Source organism: Helicoverpa zea, chromosome 29 (genome assembly GCF_022581195.2).
Source record: "Helicoverpa zea isolate HzStark_Cry1AcR chromosome 29, ilHelZeax1.1, whole genome shotgun sequence".
Taxonomy (NCBI): domain Eukaryota; kingdom Metazoa; phylum Arthropoda; class Insecta; order Lepidoptera; family Noctuidae; genus Helicoverpa; species Helicoverpa zea.
The window spans coordinates 1731598-1751296 of NC_061480.1; the positions used below are offsets into that span (position 1 = coordinate 1731598).

Sequence of the window (19699 nt, forward strand, 5' to 3'; positions counted from 1 at the left end):
TTTTTGTAATATTTTAAAGTCCGAGTTTTCTGTTTACCCAATATACTATACTTATTACTTTATTATTTAATGTTGTAGAATACGAAAGTTAATTTCTGTCACGCTTTCACGCCAAAACTCAGACACTGTTTTAAATGGATAAATAGAAAGTGTAGTAGGGCATGAAAAAGGAGAAGACTAGGGTCCAAACAACCGTGAGAGGAAGCCACAGCCCTGGGGCCCGATTCTCCTAAGTTAATAATGTCAAAATTGAATAGAAATCGAATCGTAATATGATCGCAATAGCAGTTTTAACCATATCGGGCATTCTGCTACTAATATAAGACCAATCGTATTCTAAAGACATTCGACTCGTTTGCGATTGGTCTGCCATTTGGTCTATACGGTAGTTTGCTTTACAATCATATTGCAATCGTAAATCATTTGCAGACAAAATGATTCACTATTAAATGACAGAAAAGGATAAAAACGTCTATTTCAAAGAAAAAATTGCGGAATGCCACATACGCCTCAATCGTAATTGAGTCGGGATTGGATCTCAGTCGAACGTGAATCGTATGTCGCTTAAGTAAAATTAGGAGAATCGGGCCCCTGCACTGGGACGATAAAAAGTCTGACGATGATGATGACAATATTTTCTTTTTTACACAAACAAAGGTATTGTATTTTTATTTTTTTTATACTTTCCCAAAAAAGGACATACTTATTCATTATTATTTTCACTATTTGTAAATAAAGTTTTAAACTCACACACACACACACAAACAAACACACACCCAGCTTTCAATCTCACTACACAATTTGTCTATCTCGCTGTGACGCAGAACCAATATGGCGTCGCTTCAAGCGCTGTGGCTTTGCAACTAAGTTACATTTTAACTTAAATCTTAGAACCTTTGTTCTAGAACTTTTGTTCCCTTTTTATTGCAATCAAGTGGACTGGTTAAGTCTTTTTTTGTGATATTAAGTGTAGAAGACAGAAAGGGTTATGATTGGATGTGTAGGTATGTATTTTCGTGTGTAGCTCCTAAATTGATGGGTTGATTTTGATGAGATTTTGTATAGCTACAGATTAAACTAAGGTAAGGTATCATTAAACATCCAGATCAAGAGATGCAATTTGAACAGAATCCTTATACTTAAAATATAAACTCGAAAATAACTCTGTCTGTCTGTTACGCTTCCACGATACAACTATTCTTCCTCTTCTTCAATTTAAGAGCCCAGCTCTTGTCGGTGCAGCTCCTTCCATTAACGCCTATCTAGTGCCAACTCCTGAACTTCCTTATACAGCATTCACCCTCTCTTTAATTCTATTCACCAATTTAAATGTTTGGTTTACATATTGGTATAGATACTAGAGCCTAAGAAAGGACATAGGCTACTTTTATCGGGGGCGGGAGGTAGTTACCTCGGGACGCAGGGAACAGCTGGCAGGCTATAAATATTGGTACTAAATCCAATACTTGGTGGCTAGTTAAATGTTTACGAGGTAACATATCTACATAAGTATATATTTATTTATTATTGTTCTTTTTAAAAGTTATGTTCCTTTTTCTGCATGATACGAATCTACGATCATATATTTAAACAATGCTAGAGCGATCAGTCTATGGAAGTCATGATGAGTTCCTTCACCAGTACCAATTATTTGTTTGTTTGTAAAAACAAATTAACAAACTTACATTAGCAGTTATGATTATAGAAAAGATAAATATATATGTACTTTATTAGGTACACCAATTTTAAAATTGTTGATCTTAGATCTTTAATTGGTGACGTAATGGGCGGTCTTATCGACGAGAAGGAAAAGACAATACGGTGGGCAGTTGCTCCTGCAATTTGCGTACCTATTAATATTATTTATAAATAACTAGAAATAAAATATTTGAACCATATCCAAAAATAAAGACAAAATTGCAGTCAAAGTCTAGTTTAGTGATAACTAGATAATTCGGTAATAAGGAGATCCTGCTTTACATTATTTCGTGGCAAATTGACAGTTGTTACACTCCCACGTTTGACTTTAAATTGACCGGTGAAACAAACAAACAAAACAACAAAAATCGTTACTGTTACAGCCTTTTTATCGTCCCACTGCTGGGCTGCGGCCTCCTCTCACATGGAGAAGGATTGAGCATTAATCACCACGCTTGCTCAATGCGGGTTGGTGATTTCAGACTATAGTCCAGGTTTCCTCAAGATGTTTTCCTTCACCTTTTTGTCAGCCATTGGTGTCCAAGATATACTTAGAAAGTACATACAAACTTAGAAAAGTTGCATTGGTACTTGCCTGACCTGGGATCGAACCCACACCCACATACTCGAGAGGTCGTGGTGGCCTAGTGGGTAAAGAACAAAAATACTGAAATATCGAAGTAATTATTTCAAAAAGACACAATAAAAGCTACTATTACTAACATAAACTAAAGAAACTTCTTTTTTCAAAACTGAATCAATTTGAAAATTATCTCTCTGTTGGGGAACTACAGTATCAAAGTCAAAGTCAAAGTCAAAATCATTTATTAAAGTGGGCCAATATGATTAGCACTTTTTAACGTCAAAATTATTACAAAAATGACAGCACCCCCAAAACGCGCCCCTTTCACTAACATAGACTATATTTATGGAAGAAGTCATCAAATAATATGCCAAGATGTTTAATTGACAGCTGATCAATCTAAAGAGCTTTTAGGAACTCGCCATGACAAGTCCACCCATCCACGGATCGACCGACTTAACCTTATAATCCATGGAGTGCCTGCCTGAAATTTTATTAAAATACTAGCTTCTGCCAGCGACTTCGTCCGCGTTCGGACTTTGTGCAAAGAGAGGAAGAAATAATAAACACCAGCCTACCTATCCAATTATCTAAATCTATGCGTACCTACTACCGATTCATATTATTCTTTTTTTATTGAATAAGTACGTAATAAAGAATAACTTTTTAAATAAGCGTGAGTGAGAGTATTATAAACGTAATCGCTATCGACAGTTAAACGTGTTATTCTGAGCCAATCATAAAAGACATATACTGTCATGGTATATTTTTTACATAATTTTAAGGAGAACATTTCCGTCATACATTGTTTCTGTGTAGCATTTTTGGCATCAGTATCGATCACTAATCACCCCCTGATAGTTATTTTGGAAATATATTTAATGTACAGAATTGATCTCTCTACAGATTTATTATAACTATAGATATAGTATATAATCGATCTCAGTGGCGTGCACTTGGAGAGGCCTATGTCCAGCAGTGGACTGCTATAGGCTGATGATGATGATGATGATGATGATGATAGATATAGATCATCTCTTGAGCCTTTTCCAACCATGTTGGGGTCTGCTTCTTAACCTGATGCATCTGAGTATGATGTTTTACAAGGAGCGGCTGCCTATCTGACCTCCTCAACCCAGTTACCCGGGCCACCCAATACCCCTAGGTAAGACTGATTGTCAGACTTACAGGCTTCTGACTACCCGTAACGGTTGCCAAAGATCCAACTTTATTAAAGTAATCCGATTTAATTTACTTAAATACTAAAGATCGGAGAGAGTCTGCGTAATCTTTTAATAGTCTACCGAAAAGATAAGTAACGCGATAGCCAATCTGTAGTCATACTCTCGAAGGGTGACCATTTATTGTGGTTTTAACGTCCCGGCTGATTATCGGCCGCGGCGGCTGTTCTCATGTAAGGAGATCAGCCAGCTGCAGAGGACATATTATAGTGCAGGCACATTTGATGGACACAGGTGCACTCACTATTCCTTCACTCTCATAGGGCGATGGGATGGTACTCTACTTTTTATCTGAGTTCGTGTAGTGGTTTTCAGAAAGAGCTTGTCCTAGCACACGTATTACGAATAAGTAGGTACTTATTTAACTTACTTACTCTCCATGTGAGAAAACTCTATACTAGGTACCTCCGCTGTTATGTTGAAGAAATAATACGTAATTTGTTTTATTTATTTATTCAAATGCAAACGTTTATAGACATGTATGTTTGTTACTCTAGAAGACAAAAACAACTGAATGGATTTTAATAAAACTTGACATTTATAAATCTTATAACAGAAGGTACTGTAGTGTATGCGAATAGTAGCAGCTACATCTATGGTACGTTTATTATCTGTCGTCTCGGCTATGCGCAGCGCGAGGTGCGAAAGGTTGTCTAGGGCCACGGTTGGCGGGCAGACACGAACGCACGACGAGCGGAGACGCTGTGACATTGGCGAGCCGATATCCTAACTAACCTTACCTTTAGGGATACTTTTTATCCACGTTCACGAAGAAGTTAATTCAGGACGCGGGCAAAACCGCTAGTTTTGACATAAAAATATATAGGAAAGATATCCCATAAAACGTTATATTATTACCTTTTGTCCCCATAAAATCTTAAAGCATAGTTGCCCTACTATAAGCCGAGATCTGTTTCTCTCTCACTCTTACAACTGCTGTCTCGCTCTAACACTTAAAGTCCTTTAAGGACAGATGGACGGACAGAAAAGGAGTGGAGTGGTGTTACGTTTAAAGAAAAAATATTGATTTATTGTTTTTTTTACAAGTATAGTCAAATATGTATTTGTAAATGTGTTCGTTGTGTAAATATTTATGTAATAAACAAAATAAATAGAACAGAAAAAGGAAGGATTACATAAAAGTTGTATTATCTACCTACGCTTCTAAAGTTTTCTTCATTGTCCATTAGAATGTTATATTATTACTTATTAACAGAGCTATATTTTATTTATTCGGATATACCATAACAAGTCAAAATAAAATGATATCAAAAGTTTTTTTAGCGAATCAAGAACTAATATTACAAAGCCGAATTGTTGTTTATTTGCTTGAACGCTTAGGTATATTTCAGGAACTACGTACTAATTTTTGGTAAATTTCTTTCGCTGCTCGAAAGTTTATTTATCGAGGAAGGCAATTTCTTTTCTAGATATGACTAGCTTCGGCTAGAGGCTAGAGGTTTCATCCCATTCCAGTGAGAACTAAATTGCTCTCCCGAATAAAAAGGTTATATGCTACTTTTTATTCTTGTTGTTTTTTTCAATCGATAGATCCTGTAATAAACGCGTTCAAATAAACAAACTTTTCAGGTTTATGGTACTAAATAGTATAAGTAGATTAGTAAATAAATATTCATTATCAACTTAAATATTATAATCGAAGAATAATGTCGACTCCATAGCTCTTAACTTGAGCATCACGTCATCTGTACATAGGTATGCACTCGCCAGTAATCAACGCCTCTATACGTATTACAGCACACACTCATACGTGTGTCTCTGTGTGTGCTGAATATTACATCATCCTATTATTTAGCCTATCCAGTTGTTTAGCCGAAATGAAATCAGCATAGTCCGAGCCTTTTCCCAACTATGTTGAGGTCGGCTTCCAGTCTAACAGGATGCAGCTGAGTACTAGTGTGCCACAAGGAGCGACTGCCTATCTGATCTCCTCAACCCAGTTACCCGGGCAACCCAGTAAGACTGGTGTCAAACTTACTGGCTTCTGATTACTCGTAACGATTGCCAAAGATGTTCAAATAACAGCCGGGACCTCCAGTTTAACGTGCCATCCGAAACACAGTCATTGGTGTCCAAGATATACTTAGAAAGTACATACAAACTTAGAAAAGTTGCATTGGTACTTGTCTGACCTGGAATCGAACATACTCATACTTGAGAGGTTGGTTCTTTACCCACTAGGCCACCATGACTTCTTCATACTTCTAGTTTCACTCAGCAGGTATTTTAGAGGTCAAAATATTCATAGCTTACTCTTCAGAAATAAAGTCTGAATTCTTACGTTAACTGTGTCTATGATAGTAATTGGTTCAATCTTGAGAAATCACGCGCGTTGCTAGGCAACCGTTGTGACTATGTTTTACAAACTTAGGCAGAAGTTTTGTGTGAAAGGTAGAACTAATATTATAAATACGAAAGTTTTCAAAGATGAGTGTGAGTGTCAGTTTTTTACTCGTTAACATTAAAACTATTGGATGGATTTTGAAAAAACTTGAGAGGAATATATTCTACGCAGTAATGTATAAACGGTGTGCAGTTGCTTTTGAGATCGAATAAATATTTATATAAACTAAAATAAATAAATGCACTATTATACAAGCTGTTGATTTGTATCCGTGCCATATTCAAGGAGGTAATTATGCTAATGATTCTCGACCCAAATCAATAAAAAAATTGGTACGTAATTTTTTTTCAGAATTCCGTAAATGTCATCTAGCCTTATTTAAACTTGGCGCGTGTGTTACTGGCGTTAAAACCGTGCAGCACCCTCACACAAACGCAAACACAAAGCATACGCAACGATCACTCATAAATTTCATTCATAAAATTGGATTACTTCGGAAATACCACGACATTACAATGACAAAAAAAGCAGTGCATATTAGCTATTTCCCGTCTACTGTAATTCCAATCGATTATTTACGTATTGTATGTCCTCCTCCTGAACTATGGCACAAATGCAAATCAACACCTTGTATGTGTGATTGTTACTCTAAGATTACTAGATTAATTTTGATGCAACTGTGCAGTAATTATGCTTACAAATATTGTAAAATCATCGGCTGTCAAGGAGCTGTCAAGGACATCAATATATATAATAAATAAATATTAATTTGAACCGCAAAACCTAGACTTATGCCGCAAATTGCTGCAGGAAAGCTCAGCAATGAGAACACAAAAGTGAAATGTAAATAAATAAATCACCAAGAACAAGGTGATTACAAGAATAACGGCATAGTGCTCCAACCTGTCATTCCTGTCATCTGCAATTAATTTTGCATAAAAAAATTTCAATTTCATCCAGTTATTCATATTTATATCCACGGATCTCTAAAAATATTCAACAGCTGCGCCACGATGCACGGCGCAGCGCGGCGGCGCCTCCGGTGGCGTCCTGATGCGTCACCAGTGACACCAGGTGTCAAAAATGACTCTCAGTTTTTCTGTGTTTTATTAATTTATGTTTATTTCTAATTTAATAGAGTAAGTTTACTGTTTTTTTTACATGTTATGTAGTGACGCATGTAGTGATGGTGGAAGTCAGCCTGCCACATCGCTGGAAGGATCAGTGAGATGCCCCCACTGCCCACAAGCACGTTTTTTTAAAGGTGAACGGGGTTTGAAGGTGCACTGCGGCAAGGTTCATAAACCTCACGGTGTGCCTTCGGCCCCCGTATCCTTACCTAGTACCCCATCTAATCCTGATCCCACCCCCATTTGGCAACAGCTATGTAAATTTAAAAATTCCATACCCGTTTTAAAAAGAGTTCCTCGAGGCGCGAGACCATCCGTGGCAGCGTGTTTGGCACGATGCGTCTCTCTCGTCGTCCGAGAGAACTCTGAACGTGCTTGGGAGCGGTTACTTACCTTTCCCTATAAGATACTACATGTCCAAAAAAATTTGGCCTCCAAAAAAACCCTAACAGCCCAAGTTAAAGAGAACTGTAATAGTCCTTCTACTTCGTTTGACCCAAAATTTACAGCACAGTTTTCCCACAAAGGACTCTTGCATCATGTAGAGTCAAAATTAGGGGAAGGTGACATAAGGGGTGCCGCTAGAATTCTTTTCAGTAGTGATGTGGTTGCGCCGTGCTCCCCAGAGACTGTTGCAGCTCTGGAGAGTAAACACCCGGCAGCATCGGATGACCTCTCCTTCCCCGACCCTCCTGCCCCAGAATCAGATAATCTATCAATTACAGCCAACCAATTGTGCGCTGCTGTCGGCTCCTTCCGGAGCGGCTCTGCCGGTGGTCTCGACGGCTTGACGCCGCAGCACCTTAAGGATCTGACGTGCTCAAGCGCCGGGGAAGCTGGTGAGTCGCTTTTGAAGGAGCTGACAGCCCTTATTAACCTAATGCTCTCCGGCAATGTGAACGGAGCCGTCATCGACGTTTTGTATGGTGCCAATTTATGTGCCCTGCGTAAAAAAGATGGCGGCATCCGTCCCATTGCCGTGGGATGCACATATCGCCGTATCGCAGCCAAGTTTGGCTGTGCCTACTACAAAGAAACCCTGGCCGCCAAATTTCAGCCCTTACAACTAGGTTTTGGCTCGAAAGGGGGTTGTGAGGCTGCGGTACACGCCCTTTCCACGTACGTAAATAGCGGGAAAGGCGAGGTCATCCTTAAGGTTGACATTAGGAACGCCTTTAACTCCGTAAATAGAGATACCTTGTTGACGGAAGTTAAAAATGAAATTCCAAAATTATATAAATTTCTTTGGCAGTGTTATAGACATTCAACTAAATTACTCTATAAAGACCAAGTTCTAGATTCGGCCGTCGGATGTCAACAAGGTGATCCTCTGGGGCCTGCCATTTTCAGCTTAGCTATTAACCCTATCATTCGACAGCTAAATTCTAAATTTAATGTGTGGTACCTCGATGATGGGATCCTAGGAGGCGACGCAGATACTGTAGCTGACGACTTTAGATTATTAATACAAAAATTCGACTCGATTGGCTTACAACTAAATTTATCAAAATGTGAAATCTTCATCCCTGATAACAACCAACAAGTCTTTTCGAAATTCCAATCCATAGCTCCAAATTTGACAGTACTAGAAAAAAGTTCCCTTCGCCTCCTGGGATCACCTATTCTCGATGAGTCCTTCACCAGTTATATTAACGAGAAAATTCAAAATTTTAATGATGTTTCAGAGAGATTATACAAAATCAGTATACATTCGGCCTTCACTTTGATTCGGTACTGTTGTTTTGGACCAAAATTTACTTATATTCTTCGCTCCTCACATATATGGAAGCACCCACAAGTTTTGGACAAAGTTGACCAAATTATCAGATGCACCCTCACCTCCATCCTCAATGTGGCCTTGGACGATCGAGCCTGGCAGCAAGCTGCACTCCCAATACGCATGGGAGGTCTCGGCGTCCGCAAAATTTCAAGTGTTAGTTTACCGGCATTCCTCTCCTCGGTTCACAGTACTGATACATTAACCAGAAAGATATTGTCGTCTTCTGCACTGGTTGATGTTGAAGTACCGTGTTTGACCGACGCGCTGGATGCCTGGAAAATGGCTACTCCCAATACGGATTTGCCCGGCAACCGCTGCTCTCAGAGACAATGGGACGGGCCGCTCTGTAGCACTATACGGAATAATCTATTAAATACGTGTAATAGTGCTGCTGAGCGTGCCCGTTTGTTGGCTGTGGGAGAGTGGGAGTCGGGCCTCTGGTTACAGGCGATCCCGTCATCTAGCATAGGCACTATGCTGGATGACACAACGTTCCGCATCGCTACATGCTTACGGTTAGGCGCTCCCTGTGTTGCTCCGCATCGCTGCCATTGCGGTGAAGCCGTCGACAGCTTCGGGCACCATGGTCTGTTGTGCTGCAGAAGTGCTGGTCGTATTGCACGGCATGCCAGCATTAACGACATTATCCGTCGTGCTCTTTCCACCGCCGGCGTGCCAGCCGTGTTAGAGCCTAATGGACTGGTACGTGACGATGGAAAGAGGCCAGATGGTATGACGTTGTTGCCATGGAAGTTGGGTAGGCCCTTGGTGTGGGATGCAACGTGCGTCGACACCCTGGCGCCATCGCATCTTCCCTGCACGGCAGGTCATGCTGGTGCGGCTGCTGCTTCTGCAGAGACCACCAAGCGGCGCAAGTATAGTAACCTTATTGGGAACTATACTTTTGAGCCATTTGGGGTCGAAACGCTCGGACCATGGGGCCCGAGTACGCGGTTACTTTATAAGGACATCGCGAAAAGGCTTGTCGACGCTTCGCGTGACCAGAGGGCTGGCTTATTCTTCGGACAAAGAATTAGCATTGCCATTCAACGTGGCAATGCAGCCAGTCTTCTGGGCACGTTTCCGGAGGACAGTGATGCGGAGGAATACTTCGACGCCTGATCGATGCTCTTTTTATATATTTTATGTTTATATATATTTTGTATATAGTATTTTATTTTTAGTTTTGTTTAAAAATAAGTAGTTTAAGTTTGTATATATGTATAGTGTGTACATTGTAGTAACAGCAATGACTGAAATATAGGCTTGTAAAATCTAATTATGAAAGATGATATGAATAGGAAGGGAGGGAGTGAGTGTCAGTATGACGAGTGACAGGGGAAAATGGAAGAAAATGACATATTGCGCCGACCCCAAGTAAAATTTGGGAACAGGGCAGAAGAAAGAAGAAATATTGTAAAATCTAATTTAAAAATATACTAGGCAATAAGTTAGTATGGTGTTTGTATCTTCATTATTAAGATAACATAAAAGTTATCTGTAAATAAAAAGATGCTTATTAAAAAAAAAATCGATTTTAACACTGTCTAACGCACTTTCTCGCAAACAATTCAACTTATTAATTCAGTTTTAACAAAAATTTAACAAATATTTGTTAAATTTGTTAAATTTAACAAAAATTTGTTTTTGTTAAATTTAACAAAACTTTGTTTTTGTTAAATTTGTTTTAACAAAAACAAATTTTTGTTAAAATTTGTTTAGCAAAAATTAAACAAATTTTTGTTTAATTTAAAAGGGCAATGAGCGTTTTGGTCTACCTCTCCTCCAGCATTAAAGGGCAATGAGCGTTTTGGTCTACCTCTCCTCCAGCATTAAGCGATATATCAATAGAAAGCTTGTGTTATGTAGAATATTTTCTTGTATGGCGGCGATTGGCCTTTGTTAGTATTTAGGGAGTTAGAACGTGTTTAGTGAAATAATAACTATGTCAAAAATCTGCTGTAGCTTCTTAAGTACTGACAATTTGTTAGAGGTATTTTAGTACGAAATGTTCTATTAAAAAAGGCCTTACTAGAGAAGAAATCTAAGAACTTTAAACTAACTATCGATAAAAAAACCTTAAACGTGTTCTAACATCTAAATTACTAAGAATTGGTAAGTAGTATGTTAGTACAAAATGTAACGCTTGAAAAGACCTTTCAAATGATGTATGACTCATTACTAGAGGGGGAGTAGACCAACATCCAAACATTTCGCCCATTGTTCTTTCGTAAACGTATAGTCTACCTACTCCCTGAGAAAAAAAAACATAGGATGCGAAAAATAGTTCCCCCTGAACGCAGGTGAAACCACGAGAAACAACTAGGTTTCTTACACATTATTCTAAATATAATTTTCATTACAATAATGAGAACATAACATAATCTATTCCGTCCTATTGCCGTCCCTCTCACATTCACAGTGAGAGAAAGAGACAAAGCACTCGACATACTTTCATAGTCCTCACTTAAGACAGAATTTATTCTAAATGCATTATCTATGGGAAATTCGGCCCTTACATTTATATTTAAAACTTTACATAGAAAAACCAACCTTATTACGTACAAAATAAAGCCGAAAATCCTTTGCTCGTCAATCAAATTCTTCGGACTCCGTTAAAAGAGAAACTTGATATGCGAATATAGTCTTTATGTGTAAGACTTAGAGTTGAAATTTGTTTGTAAATGGCAGTCAATTCATTACGTTGAGTTAGTGAGACAATAATTTCAGATTTCAGTAAGACATTTGTATTGAAAAGAAAATGCTGTATCATTTGTAGGAAATATATCAAATTGTTGATTTTGAAAGGATTTAATACGAGCTGTTTCTCCCTGTTTTACTCGTGTTTATATAGCGATACAACAAATTCCATGTATTTAAAAACCTATCTATACATTATTTACTTTAATATAATATGTTTAATATAATACGGCGTAGCCGCGTAGTATTTGCTACGCCGTAGCTGCCTCGTAGCAAAATTCGTAGTAGTTTTGACAATAGTCTTACTTCTTACTTTTTTATATTATAAATGTGAAAGTTTGTGAGAATGTATGGATGTATGTTTGTTATTCAATCACGCAAAAACTGCTGGTCCGATTTGATTGAAATTCGGTATGTAGATAGGTGATACCCTGGATTAACACATAGGCTACTTTTTATCAACACACCACGCGGGCGAAGCCGTTATAAGTTTATTAACTTTTAAGAATGTTTAAAGAGATTTACCTACTAAAATTATAAATGCGAAGGTTTGTATATATTTGAGTATGTCTGTATGCATGTTACTCTTACACGCTGTAACTACAGGATGCATTTTGATGAAATATCAGAATAACACTTACTTGCGTAATTTATTTACACAAAATTAAACCGTATTTATTAATAGTTTTACGTTGTATATACAGAAACAAAAATATACAATCATATGTGAAAAAAAGTAAATTAAACCTGCAAAGTATTTTCCTTATGTTGTAGGCTGTTGTTTTATAAATTTCCGACTTTTAACAGTTTTTTTACCACAAATAACCATATTTTCCTGCATAATTTTTATCCTATATTTTCCCAAGTTTTCATACACACCCTACTGTCCGTACTGAATAGAATTCAGAAGGCGTCAGTTATTTAATAAAGCCTTCCCACGCGTACGATCGCCAGGAATTCAGATCAATATCCGACTGAGAACACCCTGTGTAGCGATGTGTGCGAGCATTTTAAATATGTTGAAGTTTTGAACACCCTGTGTGTAAGCTGCAGTAGTGAGTTATTTCTTGCGAATGTGAATGGAACTATTTCTATTTCCAAGTAAAGTTAAAACATGTGAAAACATTTTAAATGTAAAAAATTGACACAGCGTTTTTTATCGTCCCACTGCTGGGCTGCGGCCTCCTCTCACACGGAGAAGGATTGAGCATTAATCACCACGATTGCTCAATGCGGGTTGCTGATTTCAGACTTTATATATAGTCTAGATTTCCTCGAGATGTTTTCCTTCGCCTTTAATCAGTCATTGGTGTCCAAGATATACTTAGACGACTGTCAAGAGGTGTTCAAATGACAGCTAAGCACCATCAACGTCCCAAAAAAAATACTGGAAACGTAGGTCAAATCTACAAATCTAGTTATCATATTATTTATTTATTTATTTATTTAACTTTATGCAATCCTAAAATTACAAAGGCGGACTTAATGCCATAGACATTCTCACTAGTCAACCTTAGGGTGATGCGGAGATAACATGGTAGGTGCATTAATTATATCATATTATTTTTATATTCTGACTAGCCGTTTTCCCGCGGTTTTACCCGCGTCCCGTGGTAACTACTGCCCGTACCGAGATAAAATATAGCCTATGTTACTCGTGGATAATGTAGCTTTCGAATGGTGAAAGAATTTTCAAAAACGGTCCAGTAGTTTTTGAGCCTATTCATTACAACCAAACAAACAAACAAAGTTTTCCTCTTTCTAATATTAGTATAGAGATATTCATTATTATATTCTGCTATTGCTTCCACCTTGAGCAAGCGTGGTGATTAACGCTCATTTCTTCTCAGTATAAGAAGACTCGCCACTGGAATTTATTTATAGATATTCCTTGAGATCTAAATAAAATAAATTAATAAGTGAATTTCAATTTGTGCGCGCTATCCACGGCGCCTGTTGAACGTTTTAGACAGAGTTTACATGGTGATAACAATTAAAGACAACTAGCTAAGCAAAAAATATCAAAATAGACCTCTACATATTACATCTATCTAAATATTATTAGAAAAAAGTCATGGTGGCCTAGTGGGTAAAAAACCAACCTATTGAGTATGAGTATGTGTGTTCGATTCCAGGTCAGGCAAGTACCAATGCTTCAATTCTAATCTTGTATGTGCAAACGTGACATCGTCCATCCATCAAATGGGGGCCTGCTCATGAGCAGTTTACATTATAATGTAATATGTAGTCATCATCTCCCTAGCCTATTCCCCAACTATATTGTGGTCGGCTACCAGTCTCACCGGATTCAGCTGAGTACCAGTGTTTTACAAGGTGCGACTGCCCTATCTAACCTCCTCAAACCAATTACCCGGATAACTTAACACCCCAGGTAAGACGTAATGACTGCCAAAGATGTTCAAATGACAGCCGAGACATACGATTTAACGTGCTCTCTCAACACGGTCATTGATGTCTAAGGCCTAAAGTGGTAACTAAAGTGTACTTAGAATAAAAATACATCGTTATTATTGAATATTATTTGTATCGGCATGTAAACGCATGTTATCTGAAGTGCTGAGTATTATCCTTAGCATTTGACCTCCCCTCTGTCATAGACTAGCGATGCCGTAGACGAGACTTTTGTTCAATTATATAAAGTGGATATATAGATCTATGGGGAAAAGATAATTCTGACTTATGTGATTAATATAATGCGAAAGTAATAACTCTGTTTGTCCAGCTGTGGCGCCAAAACCGCTGAATTATTTTGCTGTGACCATCAGGGTGCATAATTGTGATCAAAATTTTATATTTTCCACCTAATGTACAGCACGTCGATTCTATAAAATTCGAACAACAACTCGCATTTCACTTCGCTATTCACTCTCACTTCGCATTCGATTCAGAACGACCTTGATTTTGCATTCTGTAAACATCACCTAATCACTTGCGAAGTGAAGTGAGCTCGACATCGACCAATGCTGGCTAGTGACTTCCCCACTCGACAAAATGTCAACCGAGATTAATCAGTTTTTAATTTTATCAGTTTTTGACACAGAATTTTAGCTAAATATGATGTTTTAATTATAATTTCTTATTGTAAGGAATTTGAGGCAGCTTTTAAGTATAAAATAAACAGAAATCTCTAAATTCGTGCTGTGAATATAATCTATGCTTACCCTACGAAAAAAAATACTGACAGCGCCAATACCATTATTAATCTGTGGACAATATTTTCTTCTCTTCTGTCTTTGTATTGTGTTTAAGCTTGTTTGTTTTTGCCAGTTTTCGCCGTAATTGTGATAAAATCATGAAGTAAGTTTATATTTCTTGTTATAAAGTTAAAAACAATATTAATTAAAGAAGTGTTTATTTTATTAATCCAACAATAATTTCAGAACTTAGAACACTTAAAACTTTATTTAAACACTATTTTAACTATAATTTCTTCTATTTTCACTCGTAAAATAGATATTTATAATTTGACACTTTGAATCAGGTTCGAGTGCGAAGTGAGCGTCGAAATCCTTATAGAATGCCACTTTAAAGTCATCTCATACTTTATCCGTCAAAATCTCGAGTTCAATTTAGTTCAACTCGCAAACACGCTCGCAAGAGTAGCGCTAGTGTAGATTCGAATCATCAACCGAGTTTTAGAATGCCAATCACGAAACTCACGGCGGATTCAGTACTGGGATTCTATAAAACTCGATCAACAACTCGCATTTCACTTCGATTCGTAATGTCATTTCATACTTTAGGGGAGGTAGGGGAGGGATGGGCACTTTTTCACAATTTATTGCATAAAAAATCAGATTTTACAGATCATTATCAACTTTTATTGCCATTTCTTATATTCGGCTAGATATAATGAAAGAGCTTTCCTAAAAATTACAATCAGTTTCAACATTACGAGATATTTAAACGGTTTTATTTAGCTCACCCCGTTTGTTTTATTATTTATTCTTGGATCAAATTTAGTAATTCAAATTTCACCCTCTTCCTGTCAACCGATTGGTCTGAAATTTTGTATACACCTTTAATTAAATCCAATATGGCCACCGGCACAAAATGGCACAGCCCCCTCAATATGGGTATCAAATGAAAGGGCTACACAAGTAGAATACTGTCAGCAACCCCAGCGGGGCGCAACAGGGCCAAGGCCTGCCTGCACGTCGATTCTATAAAATTCGAACAACAACTCGCATTTCACTTCGCTATTCACTCTCACTTCGCATTCGATTCAGAACGACCTTGATTTTGCATTCTGTAAACATCACCTAATCACTTGCGAAGTGAAGTGAGCTCGACATCGACCAATGCTGTGCTAGTGACTTCCCCACTCGACAAAATGTCAACCGAGATTAATCAGTTTTTAATTTTATCAGTTTTGACACAGAATTTTAGCTAAATATGATGTTTTAGTTATAATTTGTTATTGTAAGGAATTTGAGGCAGCTTTTAAGTATAAAATAAACAGAAATCTCTAAATTCGTGCTGTGAATATAATCTATGCTTACCCTACGAAAAAAAAATACTGACAGCGCCAATTTGCCTTTCTTGCTGATTTTGAGGAAACCTTATATATTTTTTTACTACGGCCGGATTGTTCAGAGCTTCCACTACTTCATTTATGCAACGAGATGCAGACGGTTGCGATAAATAAGTTCTGATGCCCTCTTTAATAACCTTCTGGTAACCGCCACTAGCCAAGAACAACAAAGAAACCGCAACAAAATATTTAAGTACTTTTACGAGTGTTTGTTCTTGACAACTCACAGAAATGACAGATAGTCTATGGATGAACACCGTTACCAGTCGGTTACGTAAACTACCCAATAAAAAAAAACAAAACTATGATCAGAAATCAGAATAAAAGGACCCCCCTTTTATTCTGATTTGATCATGTCTCCCAACTGCCCATCTCTCCCCTACCTCCCCTATAGATAGACAGATTTTGACAGATCTGTCAAAATCTCGACTTTGATTTAGTTCAACTTGTCAACACGCTCGATAGTGTAGCGCTAGTGTAGTTTGACAATGTCAATCACGAAACTTTAAGGTAGAATTCCGTGGGTCGCGATTGTCACAGCCGCGCGCGACAAAAGTCAACCTATGAAAATGTATGGCACCGCTGCCGAGGGCTGCGACAGTCGCGCGCGGACGACGAATTTCGTGAGCCGCTCGCGGCCGTACGCTTCTCAACATGGTCTAGCGCTTAATAACATCTATAGAATTTTAGTAAAACCAGAATTAAATTTTTGACAATGCCGCGAGCAGCTTACGAAATTCGTCGGCCGCGCGCGACTGTCACGGGCCTCGACAACGGTGCCATACATTTTCATAGGTTGACTATTGTCGCGTCCACGGAATTCTACCTTTAGATCGAAGTCGAAGTGAGAGTGATGTCGAAGTGAGTTGTGATATTTTATAGAATCGACATGCAGATTCGAAGTTTAGAGTGAAGTCTTATAGAATCGCACTGCTGTATGGAATGCAATACACGATATGATATGAACTAATTGATGAAAATTATTACTTCGATTCGTGGGCTATCTAACAGTTTTTTTTTTCAAATTCTTTCTATAGTTCCTGCGATTACCGCATTAAGGCTAACGACCAAACTCTTCGGCTTTATAGTATTATCTACGTCTCTTAAAACAAAACAATAATAAAATATACAAAAAAAGAGCTGCAATATTTTTTTAAAAGTACGCCATCACAGTTTTCTGCCTAACCCCGCATCTACGCAACATAGTCTACCCGCTCGGGGTTTCAATTATCATCCCCTTTTATTACCCGACTGCTGCGGCAGACACGTTCAATTCCATCCCCAGCTATCGGGGTACCAATATAATATGCCGCTTTGTATTCAGCCCGCGGTTTCACACAGATCTTAATATTACTACTAGCTTTGATCTGCCGTTATTTTTTGGGAATATCTGTGGGTTAAAGCTGTGAGTCGTGGTGGCCTAGTGGGTAAAGAACCAACCTCTCAAGTACGAATGTGGGTCAGGCAATTACCAATGCAACTTTTCTAAGTTTGTATGTACTTTCAAAGTATATATTGGACACCAATGACTGTGTTTCGGATGGCACGTTAACCTGTAGGTCCCAGCTGTAATTGAACATCCTTGGCAGTTGTTACGGGTAGTCAGAAGCCAGACAGTCAGCCAACCAGTTTTACCAAGGGGCATTGGGTTGAGGAGTAATGGAAGAAAAGATAAAATACCAAAATAAAGGATTTTTATATAGAATTTCTACTACAGACGGAGTCAACTTTAATAATAGTATGTACCTGTATAGGAGTATGTAAAAATACCTAAGTAAAGATCTTAAACATGTCTTAGATAGGTAAGTCCTTTTGAAGCGGTATCGCATAGGTAAGCTACTCTAGTTAATATTTAACCTAACTTTCTAACTAGGTCGTAATCAGTCTCTCGTCTAACTAGATGCGGTTAAATATGTAGTTCTTTATAGGTAACCTCTTAAGTATTTGCGATGGCAAGAAATTGTGTAACTAATCATTTTGTGTAGATAGATATATTCTTTATTATGCACACCAATTAAAAAAAAACAACAAGAACAAACAAACATTTTGAAGTCGGTGACACAATGGGCGGTCTTATCGCTAAAAGCGATCTCTTCCAGACAACCTTTGGATGGATTGTGAAAAAAGGAAATAACCATATCGCAGGTAGTTTTGGTGCACTATGTATGTATAATATTAATACGTAAAACAATAACAAATAAAATATAATAAATATATATATATTTATATATATAATAGATAAATATAACAGAAATATGTATACATATATGATATATTTTTAAAGTCGCCAATTAAACTTGACAACAAGTCTGCAACAGTATGGTATTATACCCAACTACAAATTAGAAAGGTAGTGTTTTTTTACCAGGTTCTTGAAAACTGCTAAAGATTGAGTAGTTGTAGTATCAATCAAATATAATAAATATGTAGATTCAAAAATTTCAATGCACTTATGATTTCCTGGTACTTGTAGTAAGTAGTTTGGGAGTCCATGTTCGCGTTTCAAGCGTTTGCTAAGCGGAAGTTCAATGGCCGATGATGTTTGTGTTGACTGTACTTTTTGCTTGAAATCGGGTTAAATTCTAAAACGTGTCGAGTTGGTGAAAACATAAAAGTGTATAATTTAAGTTTCATTAACTGGACACGGCTCAAAATCTTAACGTGTCGAGTTGACGACATGATTAATGTTAAAATTTTGAGTTTCACCAAGTGGGCACATTCGTGGTGCGTTAAGTGTGTCGAGATGACGAATGACCCGATTGAGAAAAACAACTGCCAGCCACTACTCACAGATCCCATTTCTACGGTATTTGTCATTTTTGTCTCAACTTACTTCAAAAGAATATTAGGGTACGCTTTTCGCTCAATATATGTAATTGTGATCCTGCTCGCCCTTGTTCAGCGTTGGTGGTTAACCTTAAACAGGAATTGGTGCAGTCAACTTCAGGTCAGTGGTAACAGTTTTATAGGAAAATCGTACTTATTACTATTGAGTTAAGGTGCATGACAGTTACCACTGATGTGCAGTCTACCGTACAAAATTTCGTAGGTTCTATGGGCATTGGATAGTCTGGTGCTTATTATTTCTTCCCCTCTTTTCACAAATCCAACGCGGACTAAGTTGCGGGCATAAGCTAGGCTTTACTAATGTTGTTACTAAGTCTATCTGCCAGGCTTCGACACCAACTCTAGTGATATTCAGATGCAGATGCACTTTGTAGGACTTAAGAAACTTGCACAAAGTAACCTGGGGCCCGATTCTCCTAAGTTAATAATGTCAAAATCGAATAGAAATCGAATCGCAATATGATCGCAATAGCAGTTTTAACCATATCGGGCATTCTGCTACTAATAAAAGACCAATCGTATTCGATTGACATTTGATTGGTGTGCGATTGATTTGCTATTTTGGTGATTTTGGTCTATACGGTAGTTTGCTGTACAATCATTTTGCAATCGTAAATCATTTGCAGACAAAATGATTCATTATTGAATGACAGAAAAGGATAAAAACGTTTATTTCTAAGAAAAAATAGCGGAATGCCACATACGCTTCAATCGTAATCGAGTCGGGATTGGATCTCAGTCGAATCGAGTCGAACGTGAATCGAATGGCGCTTAAGTAAAATTAGGAGAATCGGGCCCCT

The 19699-nt window shown here is 37.8% G+C and overlaps 1 long non-coding RNA gene across 1 annotated transcript; it reads left to right on the plus strand.

Moving 5' to 3' along the window:
• Positions 1-6606: 6606 nt before the first annotated feature.
• On the plus strand, positions 6607-7026 carry LOC124644284. The gene is made up of 2 exons (XR_006986042.1): positions 6607-6757; positions 6891-7026. It is a non-coding gene; the product is annotated as an uncharacterized LOC124644284 (long non-coding RNA).
• Positions 7027-19699: the final 12673 nt, after the last annotated feature.